Below are 16,463 nucleotides of genomic sequence, written 5' to 3' on the forward strand. Positions count from 1 at the left end.
TTGTTTTCCTCGGTCCCCTCCCCTGCAGTTTCCATAGACAAACAGAATGTAGTGTGAACCAGCAAAACAAGCCTAGGCAAAACACACGGAAGCACAACGATTTATTTATTTATTTATGTTTTATTTATTTATTTATTTGTCTGTCTATCTATCTATTTATTTATTAGAAAATGCAGCCTACAAAATATAATATATCATTTAAAAGTAGTACTGCAGTCTTCTCCCATATGGATTAGCTAATAATATGTCTTGTTATTTTGGAAGCAAATGGGTTGTTTTCATATTGCTCAGATTGGCAGTGAATGTAAAAATAGTACTACTATGGAGCTCAGTGGGAAGGAGAGAAAAAGAGAAGATGGATATCATTACAAAATTCCTAACATCCTCTTATTATATTTAGTCCAGTGGGAACCCAGTTTTTTAAATTACTTTGCTGCTTTTCAGAATTGGAGTTACTGAGAAAATAGACATTTTCCAGAACTTTCACAATTCTCAGACCTTAATATCAATCTTCAGCTTTCAAGAATCACAGGACCACCTCAGAAGGTACCAGCATACTTGAAGGAAAAGTAAATCTTGCAAATATAATATTTCCAACAAACTTTTGTGTGCCCTGTGCCTTCTCAAGCAACTGTGCTCTGTATCTCTGTGAGCTACTGACAAATTTGTAGGCCTTTCTTCAAGACAGTCTATCTCTTCTTGTCTTCCCAGTGTATGTCCATCTTTACCAATATAAAATCCCTTATGGATCTGAACAAGTGAAAATTTTTATATAGTTTCTACTTAAAATTGGAAATAGCCAACTAGGTCACTGACCTGAGATTTTGACAGTCTTTGGTAACTAGGGAACAGATGTACACAAGGGTCCATATATACACCTACCTACTGAGACTGCAGCAATCTGATTGAAAAATTTGCTTTTAACACTAATGGACAAATGTCTCCATGACTACCTTCTTCTGAGTAGTTAGTAGAGAAATGGAGAGAAGACAAAATAGAAGAGCAGGACCCAGATTCTATCAGCATTCATTTTTCTGCCAGTCTTTGAGAAAGTGGAGTGTTCCATAACCACACGGTACCCATTCTTTGTCATTTAAATAAAATAAAAACAGCATCTGCTGAAATTGTGAGCTGTAATGGTTATAGAATTACCTCCATGATACCCTTTATTGCATCTTTCTACAGTGGAATTATTATTTTCATTTATGTCACTGCTTTTATCTGCATGGTATTCTAATAAAAAAGTTCCATCATTTTTGCAATATTTGTTCTACATTTGGTTTTATGTGCTGCAGAAGACATTCTAGTTCTTGCATTTTATTGGTCAGATAATGCCTGAGTTGAGATCTGCTGATCAAACTAAATGGAAAATGGAAACAGGCACGCAAGGGAAGCAGGGACAGGTATCCTGGGAAGAGTATAAGGACACTGCCCAGTTGTGCAGAGATGGGGTCAGCAAGGCCAAGATGCAACTGGAGATTAACTTGGGAAGGGATGCAAAGATTAACAAGAAGGGATCCTACAGGTATGTCAACCAGAACAGGTAGGTCAAAGAAAGTGTGCCCCCGATGAGCAAGACTGGTGAACTGGTAACAGACAAGAAGGCTGAAGTACTCAACAACTGTTTTCCCTCAGTCTTTACTGGCTGGCCCACACCTTTTGAGAGGATGAATTGCAAGGCAGGAACTGGGGGAATCTGGTTAGTGACCATTTGAGGAACCTGAGCATACATAAGTCTATGGGACCTGATGAGATCCGTCCCAGAGTTCTGATTATTTGCCAAGCCAATCTTGATATTTGAGAAGTCATGGCAGTCAGGGGAGGTCCCTCGTGACTGGAAACAGGGAAATATCTCACACATTTTTAAAAAGGGTGGAAAGGAGGAGCCTGGCAACTACCAACCTCTCAGCCTGACCTCTGTGCCTGAGAAGATCATGGAACAGATCCTCCTAGGAGCCAAGATAAGGCACATGAAGGAACCAGAGGTCAACTGGGACAGCCAGGATGGTTTCACCAAGGGCAAGTCCTGCCTGAACAACCTAGTGGCCTCCTATGATGGAATTACTGTGCCAGTGGACAAAGAGCTATGGACTTAGATATGGACTTCTGCAAAGGCTTTGACACAACCCTCACAACATCCTTCTCTCTAAACTTGAGAGATGGATTTGAGGGATGGAGTGTCTGATGGAAGAGAAATTGGCTGAATGGTCACATCCAGAGGGTACTGGTCAATGGCTCAATATCTAGATGGACACCTGGCACAAGCGGCATCCCTCAGGGGTCCATACTGGGACCAGTACTGTTTAGTATCTTCGTCAATAACATAGATGGTGGGATTGAGTGCACTGTCAGCAAGTTTGCAAATGACATCAGCTGAGTGATGCAGTTGACATACAGGAGGAATGGGATGCCATCCAGAGGGACTTGGGCAGGCTTTTGAGGTAGGACCATGAGAACATCATAAAGCCCAACAAGGCCAAGTGCAGTGTTCTGCACCTGGGTCAGGGCACTCTCCAGTATCAATATAGGCTGAGGGATGAAGGGAGTGAGAGTACTCGTGAGGAAAAGGACTTGGGGATACTGGTTGATGAAAAACTGGACATGAGCTGGCAGCGTGCGCTTGCAGCCCAGAAGGCCAATTGTATCCTGGGCTGCATCCAAAGGAGTGTGGCAGCAGCTCAAGCGAGGCGATTCTGCCACTTTGCTCTGGTGAGATCCCACCTGGAGTGCTGCGTCCAGCTCTGGAGTCCTCAGCACAGGAAAGACATGGACCTGTTAGAAAGGGTCCAGAGGAGAGGAACAAAAATGATCAGAGGGCTGAAGGACCTCTCCTATGAGGAAAGACTGAGAGAGTTGCAGTTTTTCAGCCTGGAGAAGGCACAGGGGAGACCCAACTGTGGCCTTTCTGTTCATAAAAGGGGCCTAAATAAAGATGGGAAAGGACTTTTTAACAGGGCCTGTTGTGATAGGTTGAGGTATGATGGTTTTAAACTAAAAGAGGGAAGGTTCAGGCTGTTTGTGAGGAAGAAACTTTTTTACAATGAGGGTGCTAAAACACTGGCACATGTTGCCCAGAGAGGTGGTGGATGCCCCATCCCTGGAGACATTCAGGGCCAGGCTGGATGTGGTTCTGGGCAAACTGATCTAGCTGAAGACGTCCCTGCTGATTGCAAAGGTGTTGGGCGAGATGACCTTTGAAGCTACCTTCCAACCTGATCTCTTCCATGATTCTATCATTCTATACCAACATTTTAATTGCTGGAGTTTTGGTTTTTATTGTTGGGGGTTTTTTGTTTGTTTGTTTTCTTTCTTTTTGTCCAGGTATTTGTTTGGTGGGGTTTTCTGCTGTTTGTTTGGTTTGGGTTTTTTTGTTCTGCTGCTTTTATTTTTTTAGGAGTAAATGTGGGTGGTAATTCCTAACTTCGTGATTCTGGTGATCATATGGGTCTTTGCTGAACAGTACTCATTCTTGAAGGTGAAAAAATGTTGTATCTAACTGAAACCACACTATTCTGTGTGCTGGGTAAATAGTTGAGCAAAGCCAGTGATTGAAATGCAGCTTTCCTTTTAACATATGCAAGTTCCTTTCAAGCACCCAAATCTCCTTCAAGATGTGTTCAGGTAGAAAGAACACTGATGTGTGTTTGAGCCCTGTCCATACCCCACTGCATAAGGGTCTGAAAACAAGAACTTATCTGTACTTTTATAGGGTGGCATGCAGTGAACATTCTGAACTTGGAAACTCTCTTTTGCCTTTTTGTGGTGCTTTGTAGCTCCATACTTATCCCAAGCAGAACACTTACAAAATCCTGCTGTAAGAATTGAGGGTAGTTAAAATATTAACCTAAAGATTTTAGTGCTCATCGTATCATTTTCATATTGTTTCCTTTTGGTTTGAGTGTGTGGTTAAAAAAGAAAAAAAGTCAACACTATTGTAAAATAAATAAAATGCACTTCCGTGAGTAGAATGCTAAATCACTCTATTAAAAAAAAAAAAAAAAAAAAACCAAACAGGAAAAGAGAAGGAGAGAGAGAAGTGTCATTTGCGATTAACAATCTTCTGGTCTAAGCTAATATCATTTACTGTTCCAGCAATTTAGCTCCATACTGGTTTCTAAAAAAGCAGTACAAAAGAAGAGAAAGGGAGAAATAAACCCTCAGCTAACTGAAAAATTCCTGCACTGTGGGTTTTGACAGAGTTTAAAAATAAAACCGAGACAAGGTAAATCTGGATTTTTTTTTTTTTTTCAGTTTAAATTGCACACTGACCCTTTAAACTCTGTTCCAAGCACTATAGCCTTAGGCACAGCCACAAGGCATAACCATCCCCTGTAGTGTAACTTTATCATAGGTTCTCACCTCCCTGCCCAGCCAGTCCCAAAATATCTAGTCATTTTTCTTGCCCCACTTTCAATATGCTTTCATATATCCTAACATAATGAAAAGTAGCTGCTACTGCTAGTCCTTTATACATGATGAAATCCATTGGAGAGGTGAAGGTAAAGAAACGTTACTTTCTCAACTAAAATTCAGACAAAAAAAGTTTAAAAATAATGTTCATTTCTCCTTCCCCTCAACCTCGCTCTCCAATTAAAAATTATTTAGCTTTCTAGAGATTAAATAATAAACAATGATAAAATAATTCCTGGAGTTATTTATCTATTTATAACCCACTTTTAAAGAATGATACTATCGTAGGAAGAGAATTTAAGAACATTTTCAGTCAGAATGTGGATCTGAGTGAATCTTAAATCTAAAATTTTTAATAGTCAAGCAGAATAATTAGCCAATAAATATGTTATTTTTGGTCTGACATAAGCTCATTCACTGTTAAAATAAAGTAAATAAAACTAATGTAAGCCATAAACCCATTCAAAATTGATATTATTTCCTTCTTTACATAGGCCTGCACCTTCATGAATTATAAAAGACACAGGTTTTAATTTTTATAAAACATCTCATATTTTCAAACAAAACATAGAATTAAGAAAACAATTTGTGCTGACTTCTGTTCTATGCCCTATTTATAGTACAGATTTATGGATTTTTTAGGGGAAAAGTTATTTCAGTTCCGTTTCCAAGCAGCTTAATACACACCAAGCAAAATAATAACTGTTAAAGCTGCTGCAATTAAACAAGAAATCTATGCTCTTGACTGCCTGAAATATAATCAGCAAGGCCTGCTTAAAAATATCATAGTCACAAGCTCAGAGGTTTTTTGTAGAATCGTGATGGCAATCAGCAAAACTGTGGAACTGATGTTCTGTTCTTTCAACTGACAGTTCTCTGATCATGTCAACTTAAATGCAAACAAACACACACAAAAAAACACCCAAACCTGAAGAAATGCTGCTATCAGAGAAATTGCTGTGGAAAAATAACACAGTTATAGTACAAAATAGGCCATCTAAACATTAATTAGAGCTATGTGATCAACAACTTCTAAATTCAACAATTTTCTAAAGCATCTGTATGCATTCACCTATCTTTACTGCTTGCTGTCTCCTAATTTTGCATCAGGTCTCTGGTCTCCTTAGAGCCATTATCATTCTGTTGGGGTCAAGCCTGGATTCTAATTGGAGACCATGCTCCTCCTTGTAGAAAATTTTGTTATTTTCAACATAGTAACCTTCTGAGCTTGCCAAAAAGAGGTTATCAGAGAAATCCCCACAAAGCCTCATTATTTGCTGGACAGATAAATTTGAATCCCACAGTTCTTCTCTGCAGGGTTTGTCTGACATCAGAGCTTCAGTTTGCAGACTCCAGCCGTTGCTGCTTACAACCCTTTTTAAGTAAATTTTGGGAGAGTTTATGCTGACAAGAGTTACTATTTAATTAAAAAAAGCAGAAATTTCTCATTGATTGCCTTTCCTTTGCATTTTCCTTTTGAGACTTGCTTCCTGCCATGGCGCTCTTGAAGATGATTCAGTACCAAGACTGCTACCTAATCTCAAGGAAAGAGAGAAATGGCTTTATTTTCTGATTATTTATACTTTGATGCCACTATATCTAAAATTCCTTTGTTTTACACACAAGGCACTCATTACTTCAGTTATCACATCCAGAAAGGAATGATGTTTTTAACTATTTGAATAGCTTGCCTGGGATAATTTCACTGAAATTCAGGTGTTTCTCAGGCTGATAAAAATCTACCTAGAAACATAAAATATTACAGTTCAGGTTCTGGAAAGCTGTCATTTGAAAATTATAGAAGATCATACTGTCTTGTTAACACGTGTCAAGAGATTCCTGAGAATTTTTACTTATTGTTCCTTTCACATAAAGAATACTCGAAAGAATAAAGAATAACTTTGATAAAAATGTATACAGATTTTAGCTACAGTTTGAGACATCTATATCCACCCAAGATATTAATTCTGTCCCAACTCATTGAAAATTAGTATCTCAAGCCCATAAAAATTGGTTTGTGGTCTATACTAATTGCTAACTCTGCATATGTTTTGTTAAAAGTAACACCATTGTTGCTCTAAAGGGTATATTCCTTTAGCTCATTAGAAAATGGTCCATGTTTACATGCAGCTGACATGTTCAAGAGCAATCTATAGAACAAGATACTTTGCAGTCCATTTGCCCTTCAGCCATTGAACTAACTTGCAGACAGAGCAGGTGAAGAAAGCCAGTAGGTGTATTCAGCACACAGCGCTGGGTGGTTTCCAGAAGTAAATGCTGGCTCTGATTGCAGGCATGAACAGTGAATTTGCTCTTAAGAGTTGTCACCAAAACATAATATAGACAAAGCTCATGTCTCCTAGCTCACGATTTAGCAATATCTTATATGGCACCATTGCTTGTTCAATCTTCCTCAAGTCCTCATGTTCATGGATTAAACCAAGGAAATACTAAATAAGTGAAACACACAAAACCATGGGGGGGCAGGGGATGTGTGTGTGTATGTGTGTGTGTGTGTGTGATACTCCAGAGCAAGCAATATTTGAAAAAAACAAGTCAAGCAGAGAAATAACTTAAGAGAACATATGCCTCTCAGATGCTCTCAGTGCACTGCAGTGTTTTCTCTTGCTCACTCCCTTATGTTTCTGCTCCATTCATCCTTTACTTTCTTGTTCCTGCTGAGTTTTGTATCTTCAAACCACAACACTGCATTGTCTTAACAATGCCTAAATTGCCCTTCCAATAGCTTGTTTCTCTCTCCCATAGCTTCTCAAAAGACAGTGGGGAATTAGTGCACATTTTTCTACTTGGGAAGAGTTATCCTTGCATCTTAGAAGGATGTTATAATTTTAATTTAACTTGGACTGACTTCTAACAGTTACCTGAAACAAAACCTGGATATTGCAGATTACCTCAGAACACTACTCTGTAGTCCTGTCAGTATCCTTGAATTTCCACTCCCATAGCACTCACAGGCTAATGTGATTCTGATGACACTTGACAGATGTTTAGCTCTCCCTTTGTACATTTCATCTACCTTTCATGACAGTGTTTGGTATTCCCATGCTTTCCCCTCATCAGAAGAGAAATTATTTTTTTCTACATTCTAGTTAGGGTGTATACTGAATAATTATGCAATTCATTATAAGCACCAGAAAATAAAACATATTATCCTTAGCGTATCAGAGGCTCTGCACAAGCCACTACTAACACAAATAATCTGATGGTAAATCGCTATAATGTATTCACCCCTGTCTCCCCTGCCTCAGAATTTACACAGTGAGGAATCTTTTTACAGTTTGTACAAACAGTTCAGATGCTCCTGAAAGTCAGTTATGGTTAGGAAAGGGAGGAGGAAGAAAAATTGCCTTTTAGAAGAATCCTAGGAATTAGATTAATTTACAAGACTTATAGGAAATTAATGTATTTATTTTAGTTCAAGTCAAGCTTCAGATTATTATATAAACTGGTGTGGGGAGAAAAAACACTGAATATACTGTGGTTTAGCTCAAGTGTTCACAAATGGCAAGGCAAAGTCTGTAAACCATTATGATTCTAAAAAAGCATTGAGGGGAGGATAAAACTTTTGAAATGGTGATTTTTTTTCTGTATAAGTAACAGCTTGTTTTCTTTTTCTTTTTCATTTTAAATGAAAGCAAGACTTTTAAATAATCTCAATGCTCAAATAGCAGGGTTTTTTGTTTGTTTGTTTGTTTGTTTTCTGGAAAATGCCAAATATTCAAACAGTTGACAACGCTCAGATAACTTCCTCTCTAGGTAACTCAGAGCCTGGTAACTCAAACTGAACATCAACTGCATTCTGGCATTACTTTCCATCCAGTTCAACTGTGACTAATTTTGGATGGTACAGATGCAGTGTTAAGCAATCAAGAACATGTTACACAGCAGTCAGTTACGATAAGGAAAACCCTGTAGCACATTTTTCTATGCAGGAATAAGCTTTGAATACCTATGTTTCTGTTACTAATAATAATAATAATAACAGTGACTAGCAGATAACAATAAAAGCTTCAGTAGGGCTTTTAGCAATGGTATAATGAGGTACCTTGAATTTCTGAAAACTGCAAACTACACTTCTTAATAAATTAAAAATATGCTTAAGTATATGTGTATAAGTATATATATTTATGTAGAGAGACAAATACGGTCTATTTATACATATCTATGCTATACATAAGTGTTTATATATTTATATGTATATTTATATATTTAAAACAGTTTTAATATATTGCCTTGTGCTCCGGGTCACCAGTCTTACCTGCCCTGTGCCACCACTGGTAGCTGTGTATCAAAGTCCTAAAAAGAGGAGCATCTGCAAGATTATATGACTCCAGAAACTTAAAAGCCCAATAGTACAGCGGAAGCAGTATTAACAGTAGGTTTAGCTATAGTAATGCACTGTGTCTTCAGTCTTCTCAAGGTGCACAAACAAGTCAATATACTTTGGATGGTTTGTGCTTCTTCAGGACTCTTCTTAGAGAAAATGACTGAACCTGACATGAAATATCCACCTGAGAGTTCATACCACATGTTCTTTTCATGAAGCCGGGTGTACTGCAGACACCCTGAACATCTGTTACCACTTGTGAAAAAGCCAGCTGGGTATAGTTTGTTTCTGGCCAAACTTAAACCTATATAACTATTTTCCCATGCTTATTAACTGTCATAGCTTCATGGCCAACTGGGAGTTTTCAGAAGATTTTAGAACACGTTCAGTTTGTCTCTAAATCAAAAAAGGTTTCCTTCAACTTTCCTCCCAAATGAAGTGTGGCATTTGCTGCATTTTCATAATGCTAAGCAACAAACACGGAATAAATCCACAATACCTTATAAGTTTCCTTTATTCCTAATTTTGTCTCTAAAGTTAATTTAAATTTGTTTTGTAGTTTTATAGATATTTCAACACTTTGCATTTTTCCTTTTAGCACTTTTTTTCATCATGTATCTTCAGTTCTATACAAACTATGTACTTTAAGCTAAATTTGAACCAATAAATCTATTTCCCTCACAATTCAGGAAATGAGTTTAAAACTCTTAAAATGAGAAGACTTGAAGAATTGGGTTGTCATGAGTAAGGGTGTCCAAGTTGTTTTTTTTAACAATTTTCTTCCCACATTATATTATTTTTTTTAATTTCTGAGGCCACAGGAAGAAAACAATTCACAGAACCATAAAGCTCAGGAAAAAGTTGCATCCATGTTTTGTATAACTGCCTAAGCAAGCATTTAATTTCAATTTCTATATTGTATTTGTTATGCTTTTCTTTGAGAAAATTTGCAACACTGGGCAATCTTGACGCCTATCATCAGGTTAGAGGAAAACTAAGGCAATACAATCCAACATCTGAAGCTGTTTTATCAGTTCTAGAAAGACTGTTTTGTTTCTTCCCACCTAAAAATAAGTTCTTACAGGAAAGTACTAGCACAGGAAAAAAATTAAAAAAAGAAATCATTTGATATAGAAAAAGAAAAAATCCATCAGTCATCTTGCTAATTGATTTCTTATTCCTTTCTCTAGCTAATATTCAGTGTTTAGAAAAACTTTGGAATGTTTCTTCTGCTTTCTCCAAGTTAAACCAAATGATTGCAAAGTCATTACTGTGAGACTGAAAACCTCTAATGAAATCAAGGAAAGAATTAGAATTCAAAACAAACAAGCCACACACATGCACACAGGCACACACACACACACACACACACAAAAGGAGCAATATTTTATATTGCAAATATATTCTTTTTTATGATGCAAACTCCTTATCCATAGTGAAAAAACTGCTGCTGAGCAATGACATTCTTACTGCAGTGTTTCACATTCAGGCATAGTAATTTACCATGCTAAATCATTAGTCCTGCAGATGCTGTGTACCCCGCCCATTGTCACCACCACAGGAAGGATACTGAAGTGCGGAACATTAACTTTCTGTGAAATGTTATTTCAATAGCTCCTCTGATTGATGAAACAGCCTACATATAAATAAGTCTTGTTACTGAAATGACTCATCAGAGATTTATTGGAATAATTTGTCATAAATGTTGGATACCTTAGACAATGGTGCTGAGGATGACCAAAATGATTACATTAATCTACATACTTTCAATGCACTTCTTTCTCACTCTCAGTGCTAGTATCACCTAATCTGAGAAGACAGGGAAGAGGAGATGTTCACTATGAAGACTATAAAACATTGTATTCTCCCAAACTACCCTCTAATTGGTATGTAATGAAAACAAAACTTTCCCTTTTTTGGTCAATTTAAGATTAAGAAATAGCACAGCACTAACAAGGGAACTAATAATTTACACCACAGAATTTCTTCAGCCATTTGTCAAATATTTTAGTGTGTCCTGCTCTAAAGTATATGTAAACTAAAGGATGTAGGAAATTAGAACAAATTGTAAGTTAAAAGGCAGTGCTTTTTTTAAGCAGTAAGAAGTCTAACAGATGCCATTAAATGAGAACCTAGATTCTGTTCCCATTCAGGTTGATACTACTTCTGTTACTGTAGCCTTATTAGTGTTGAAAAAAAAAAAATTAAAAAAAGGTATTCTTTACCTACAGAGAAAAAGAAATCAAATGTTCTAATGATTAATACATTTTCAAGAGATTCCTAAAAAAAAACCAACAATCTTTGAGTATATTTGCAACAGTATCTCAGTCACATAGAATCCTTAAAAAACCCGTCTTTGAGTATATTTGCAACAGCATCCCAGTCTCATAGAAATTCGGGTCAATAGTAGAATTCAATCTTGTCTGTGTACTTAAAGGCCTAAGGAAGTAAACATTTTATTTGCTAGGATCAGTTGTATAGTAACAGATAACTTTTAAGTGCCTGTAAGAGATTCTTCTGATTCAAAGCCCATAACTTGTTTAATAAATGGGTTACCTCACATCTGTCCAGGGTATTTTCCATTTAGGATCATCAAATTCACTTATCAAGTGTTGTACTGTTGACTTTTCACCTCTACACTGAATCTGGTGCTTTCGAGACTTGTCCAATTTTTTTACTGATCATTATCATATAAACTGCAACTGCTGACCACTCTATGCAGGGTACTTGTACTGTTTAAGCTATACATCTAGCCTGTGTATGTAGTATGAACAGATCTGGATTTCTAAAGCAGTAGCATCCTCATCACAGAAAAAACAAAACAAAACAAACCAAAACAAAATAAAAAAGCAAACAAAACAAAACGAGAAAATAAAACCACACACAAAAATAAACAAAATATTCCTGTCTGTTTAGTTGGAAAACTTGATTAAAATTTGCCTGGTCATTTTCTTACAGGACTGATGTCAGAAGATATCCAAAAATGGCTTAACGTGGGTTAAGGGAAAGATGGTGATAAGCACTGCTAGTGCTGACAGCTGCTGACATATGCTGCATTAAAGAAGTCTAAGAATTCTCTAGCATTTAAAAAAAGTAGGACCTTAGGTGTCAGGAAATTTTATTAGGAAGACCTTATGCAAACTTTTAATATGTGAACCCTGGATTTATTTAGTTTCTCTTGTAAACTTTATTGTGAAAGCAGCCCTTGCTGTTATGAATTAAAGTTTTTCTTTCATACAGAAATACAGAAATAATTTAGGATTACCCCACATAGGGAACATCACCCCATATTAAAACAAGAAACTTATATTTTTGATTTAACTTTCATAATAAAGAAGAGACTATACATTGTATGTAAATGTTAAAAATTTCAGACCAGTAGTTTAAATTAATCTAGATACTTGCAGCTATGCAGAATTGGAAGCAGTCCTGATCCTTTTCAAGTTCCGCAACATCTGTGCTGTAGTGGAAACACAGTATTTTGCCTGGAACATTAGCCACCTGCAAAATGCTATTCACCAGGAGAAGCTGAACTTTAAAGAAGCTGATTCTGCCCTACTTGCCTGGTACAATGTTTCAGAAGGGACCAGAGAATTTTCAAGTATTCATTACAGCAATTTCTTTTCAAAATCTTTAAAAAATTTACCTGTGCTCCATCATGTCTTTGTGTTCATGCATGTTTTCACATAGGTAAGCACAAAACACATGCACAGTTCAAGTTTAAAGATAAATTTTCAATGTTAGTTTCATTAAGAACATTTATACAATTATGTTAGTAGGTTGGAATGAAAAATCAGAAATTATCCAAAGAAAGATTTCTACCTAAGGAAAGATTTATTTTCTGGTTCTGTATTTTAAACCTCATCAATAAACACAAAAGACCTTTAAGATCATCAAGTCCCAGAAATTCTGTCCTGGGTTCAGCCATAGCAGTCATTTTTCTTCTTCTTAGTAGTTGGTGCAGTGCTGTGGTTTTGACTTTCAGCCTGGGAACAGCGCTGATAACACCAGTGTTTTTAGTCGGTGCTCAGTAATGTTTACTCTGACTAAGGACTTTCTGAGTTTCATGCTCTGCCAGGGAGAAGGGAAAGCTGGGAGGAAGCAGAGACAGGACACCTGACCCAAACTAACTAAACAGGTATTCCATACCACACACCATAAACACAGTTACCCAGAAGGGCTAGATCACTGCTTGGTCAGGATGAATATTGGTCAGCGGGTGGTGAGTGGTTGTATTCTCTTCCCTTGTTATTTTCATTATCATTATTACTACTGGTGGTAGTAGTAGTGGTTTTGTGTTATACATCAGTTACTGGACTGTTCTTATCTCAACCCATGGGAGTTACATTCTTTTGATTCTCCCCCCATCCTTCCGGGAGCGGGGCTGGACTTAAACCACGACAGAAGCCTAACTTTGGCCTGACCAATAATATTTGAAATGGTAGTTGAAGAAATATCCACTCCTTTGTCCTCATTGAAGAAATTTCACTCCTGACAGCATTTTATGATAGTTGAGACACCACAACCACACCCCCCACCCCTATAACCTGGACAAATTCCCAAAATTGCATTCCTTTTGTAGTCTAGGTAATTTAAATTATGCTTTGTCATCTGTTCTAAATTCTTTTCTGTTTCTTCGCACTGTCAACCAGTTCATCTACTCTCATAGGTGATTGTATGACAGCAATTGTTTTACAGTAATAGCTGTGAATGTGTACACACAGTAGCTCCCTTATATTCAGATACTTGTAGGATGCTTAAAAAGGTCTTATCATAAAAAGAAAAAAAAAAAGCTGTGTCTGTGCTGTTTATAAAGCTTAGTGGCATCACACTATGACATTGACTCAGTAGTTTGATTCAAATTAAGAAATTCCTAATAACTTATGTGTATCATTTCCCAAAATGGTTCTGTTTTCCCTTCTGTTCTCCCCTTACAAAACCACAATACCTAGCAGCTTTTATTAGAGGAACTAATGAGATCAGTCCTCAAGACCCTGAGGTTGCAAGTTGTAGTATGGGCCAATGAATTCATGCAATTGTTCAAGATCAACTTACACTTTGGGATTTGGGGTTGGTAACAACGGCAGGAAAAGAGGCAGGAACAGGGTAAAAGGGCAGCAACTTCTGTGCCTTTTTGACCTAAAATTTTCTTGCAAAAGGAATTTTGTTGTAGAGGTAAGTAATTCAAGGTCAAGTAGTCATGGAATTTAGTATCTCCAGAAAAATAATTCTAGGGAGACAAGCTTCATGCATGCAGAAGGGAATAACTTCTGGTGGAATGATTTAAAAGCTTTAAAAGGCTAGAATCTAAAATTCAAGCAAATACATTTTCTTGCGTCTCTTGTATGTTTAATAAAGGAAATGGTAGTTCTTTGGGAAAAACACTAGCAGGAAAGTGCTACACAGGTTTTATATCTCCCTAAATCATTGATAGAATATGACTCAGAAGTCCTTTAATTTATACTCTCCTGTCTAGGCACTGAAAGTGCATCTCAGTCACTAGGACAAAGGTTGTTCTTGGTTGAAAGGTGTAAATCCAGCTGAATTCACAGAGCTTTCCACACTAGTGTAAATCAAAAATAACTGCTCCTGAATAAGAGGCCAAATGGCACACAGAGATTCATAATAAAGAACATAATCTAAACCAATGAGAATGCAACATTTTAAAACTAGTAAAGAAGAGTGATATTATGGCCTATTCCTTTGATCTAAAAGACTTTCTGACATTTATTATGTCATTGGAGCACCAAGAGTTTGCCTTAATCAAAAGTGAGTGAGCATAATGAGCCATGGCCAACAGGACACTGCAAACAAGAACTGGACATGGGTAGTACAAACAGACCAACGAGCACCAGAACAACTGAAACTGATGGAAATGCATAATGTGGTATCATTGTGCGCTGATCTGGCTGGTGACTTGAGACATCTGGATATAAACCCCTCCAGTAATAGATATCAGGGAAAGACTGGCGCATAGATACCTGACACCATCTAGAAGAAGAAGAGCCAAGGTGCAACTGTTAAAACATTGGTGTCAAGCCCCTGTTCAGACCCTGCCATGGGGCAGCTGAAGAAAGTGTCATGTTTCCTCCAGACTCATCTGTGTCCTTGGCAGTCAGTTAAGAGTAAACTTGTGTGTGTATGTGTGTTCTGTGTAAAGCCCTCTGTCAGACAGCCTGTCCCTCTGTTAGACTGAAGAAACTGAGATTAGGATAGTTAGATTACCTGGTGTTTATTTTTCCCCTTATTGCTTATAGCATTTAAAATGTGCATTCCATAAAGCAAAAGTGACTAACCTTGTCCTGGCTGGATCAGGATTATACACAATACTACAGTTCATCTGGGTGATGCATATACACATATCAATATCAAATGTCTTGGAGCTTGATTTTATTGCCTTTATTCTCATATAATAGTAGGTTATATCTGCTATGTAACATAAAATAAGCAGACTTCACATTTGACAGAAGGATGGATTTTTCAGAAATGCAGTCACAAATCTCCTGAACAAATATCAAAATACCAGTATCTAACTATAGGAATTTTTAATCCCTTAAAAAAAAAAAAAAGAAACCAACTTTGAGGAATTGAAACATCAGTGGTCTACAATTCTTTCTTTTTTTTTCTTTTTTTGACCTTTATCTCCTTTAAACATTAATGGTCCTCAAGGCAGCCTGGCCTATTTTCCTCACGCCTTGTGACCAAACAGTTAGATGTTGTCCCTAATATAATGGTTACAGTGTATATGCCCAGGTCAGGTGCGTTAACCTGAAGCTGTTTTAATAATCCAACTTGAGGCAACCTACATCAATCAGATAAACCAGATGCTACTATGTACTTCTGCACTGTACCTTCATCATGTTTTTTCATGGATTTACACTTGATTTGACCATTCCTTGGCTAAGAAAATCCATAAGCTCTCATTACTCACTACACTATGAGGTGCTTTCAGATTTATGGGATCCCGTTGCTGGAGTTCCTGAAAGAGTGCTTCAGGGATTTTATGGGCACAGATATCCATGTATTAAAGATCATCAGGCACAATATGCTGCATATAGCAGGTGATGCAGTCAAATGTACAATAATCTTAAGTAACCTTTCTAGAGAAGATTTTTGATTACCATTTGCTCAGACAAAAACTTCTTGGAATAAATGGTGTTGTATTATGAACGTTCCCTTATGTAAAAGATAAACCCTAATAACCTGAAAACAAATATTAATTCTCTTTAATGGCTGTTTTATTTTCAGGCTGTTTTGTTATGGACTTTGGTTTGTATCTCTCTCTTGCCTAATGAGGCTTGACTTCAGTTTGTATCTCTCTTGCCTAATGAGGCTTGAATCCTGTTTAGCAACTTCAGATCTGAAATAAATTTATTTTCTCTTGGAAATATTTTACATTAATGACAAACTGGGAAAAGTTATGGTCATATCACTTCAGGAGAGTGGGGTTGTCCTTACCAGAAGACAGGAGAGTTCACATTACAGATTCCTTGTGGCAGCAGAAAAGTGGCCTGCCAGCAGCCACTTCCTAATCTACTAGCCACACCAAGTGCCGTTACTGCCTAGTGGCAGAAGGTGAAAAGGCATCTGTTTTATCAAATCTGTGGAAATTAGTGGGCTAATGGTGCAAACCCATTGAAAAACAGTCTTGATTAGTTCTAAAGTTCATAGAAAAAATTTAAAGATCGTTTCATCTCCTTTGTGC

Source organism: Neopsephotus bourkii, unplaced genomic scaffold (assembly GCF_033783945.1).
Source record: "Neopsephotus bourkii isolate Nb327-2 ecotype Australia unplaced genomic scaffold, CSIRO-AGI_Nbou_v1 NB_1413, whole genome shotgun sequence".
Lineage (NCBI taxonomy): Eukaryota > Metazoa > Chordata > Aves > Psittaciformes > Psittacidae > Neopsephotus > Neopsephotus bourkii.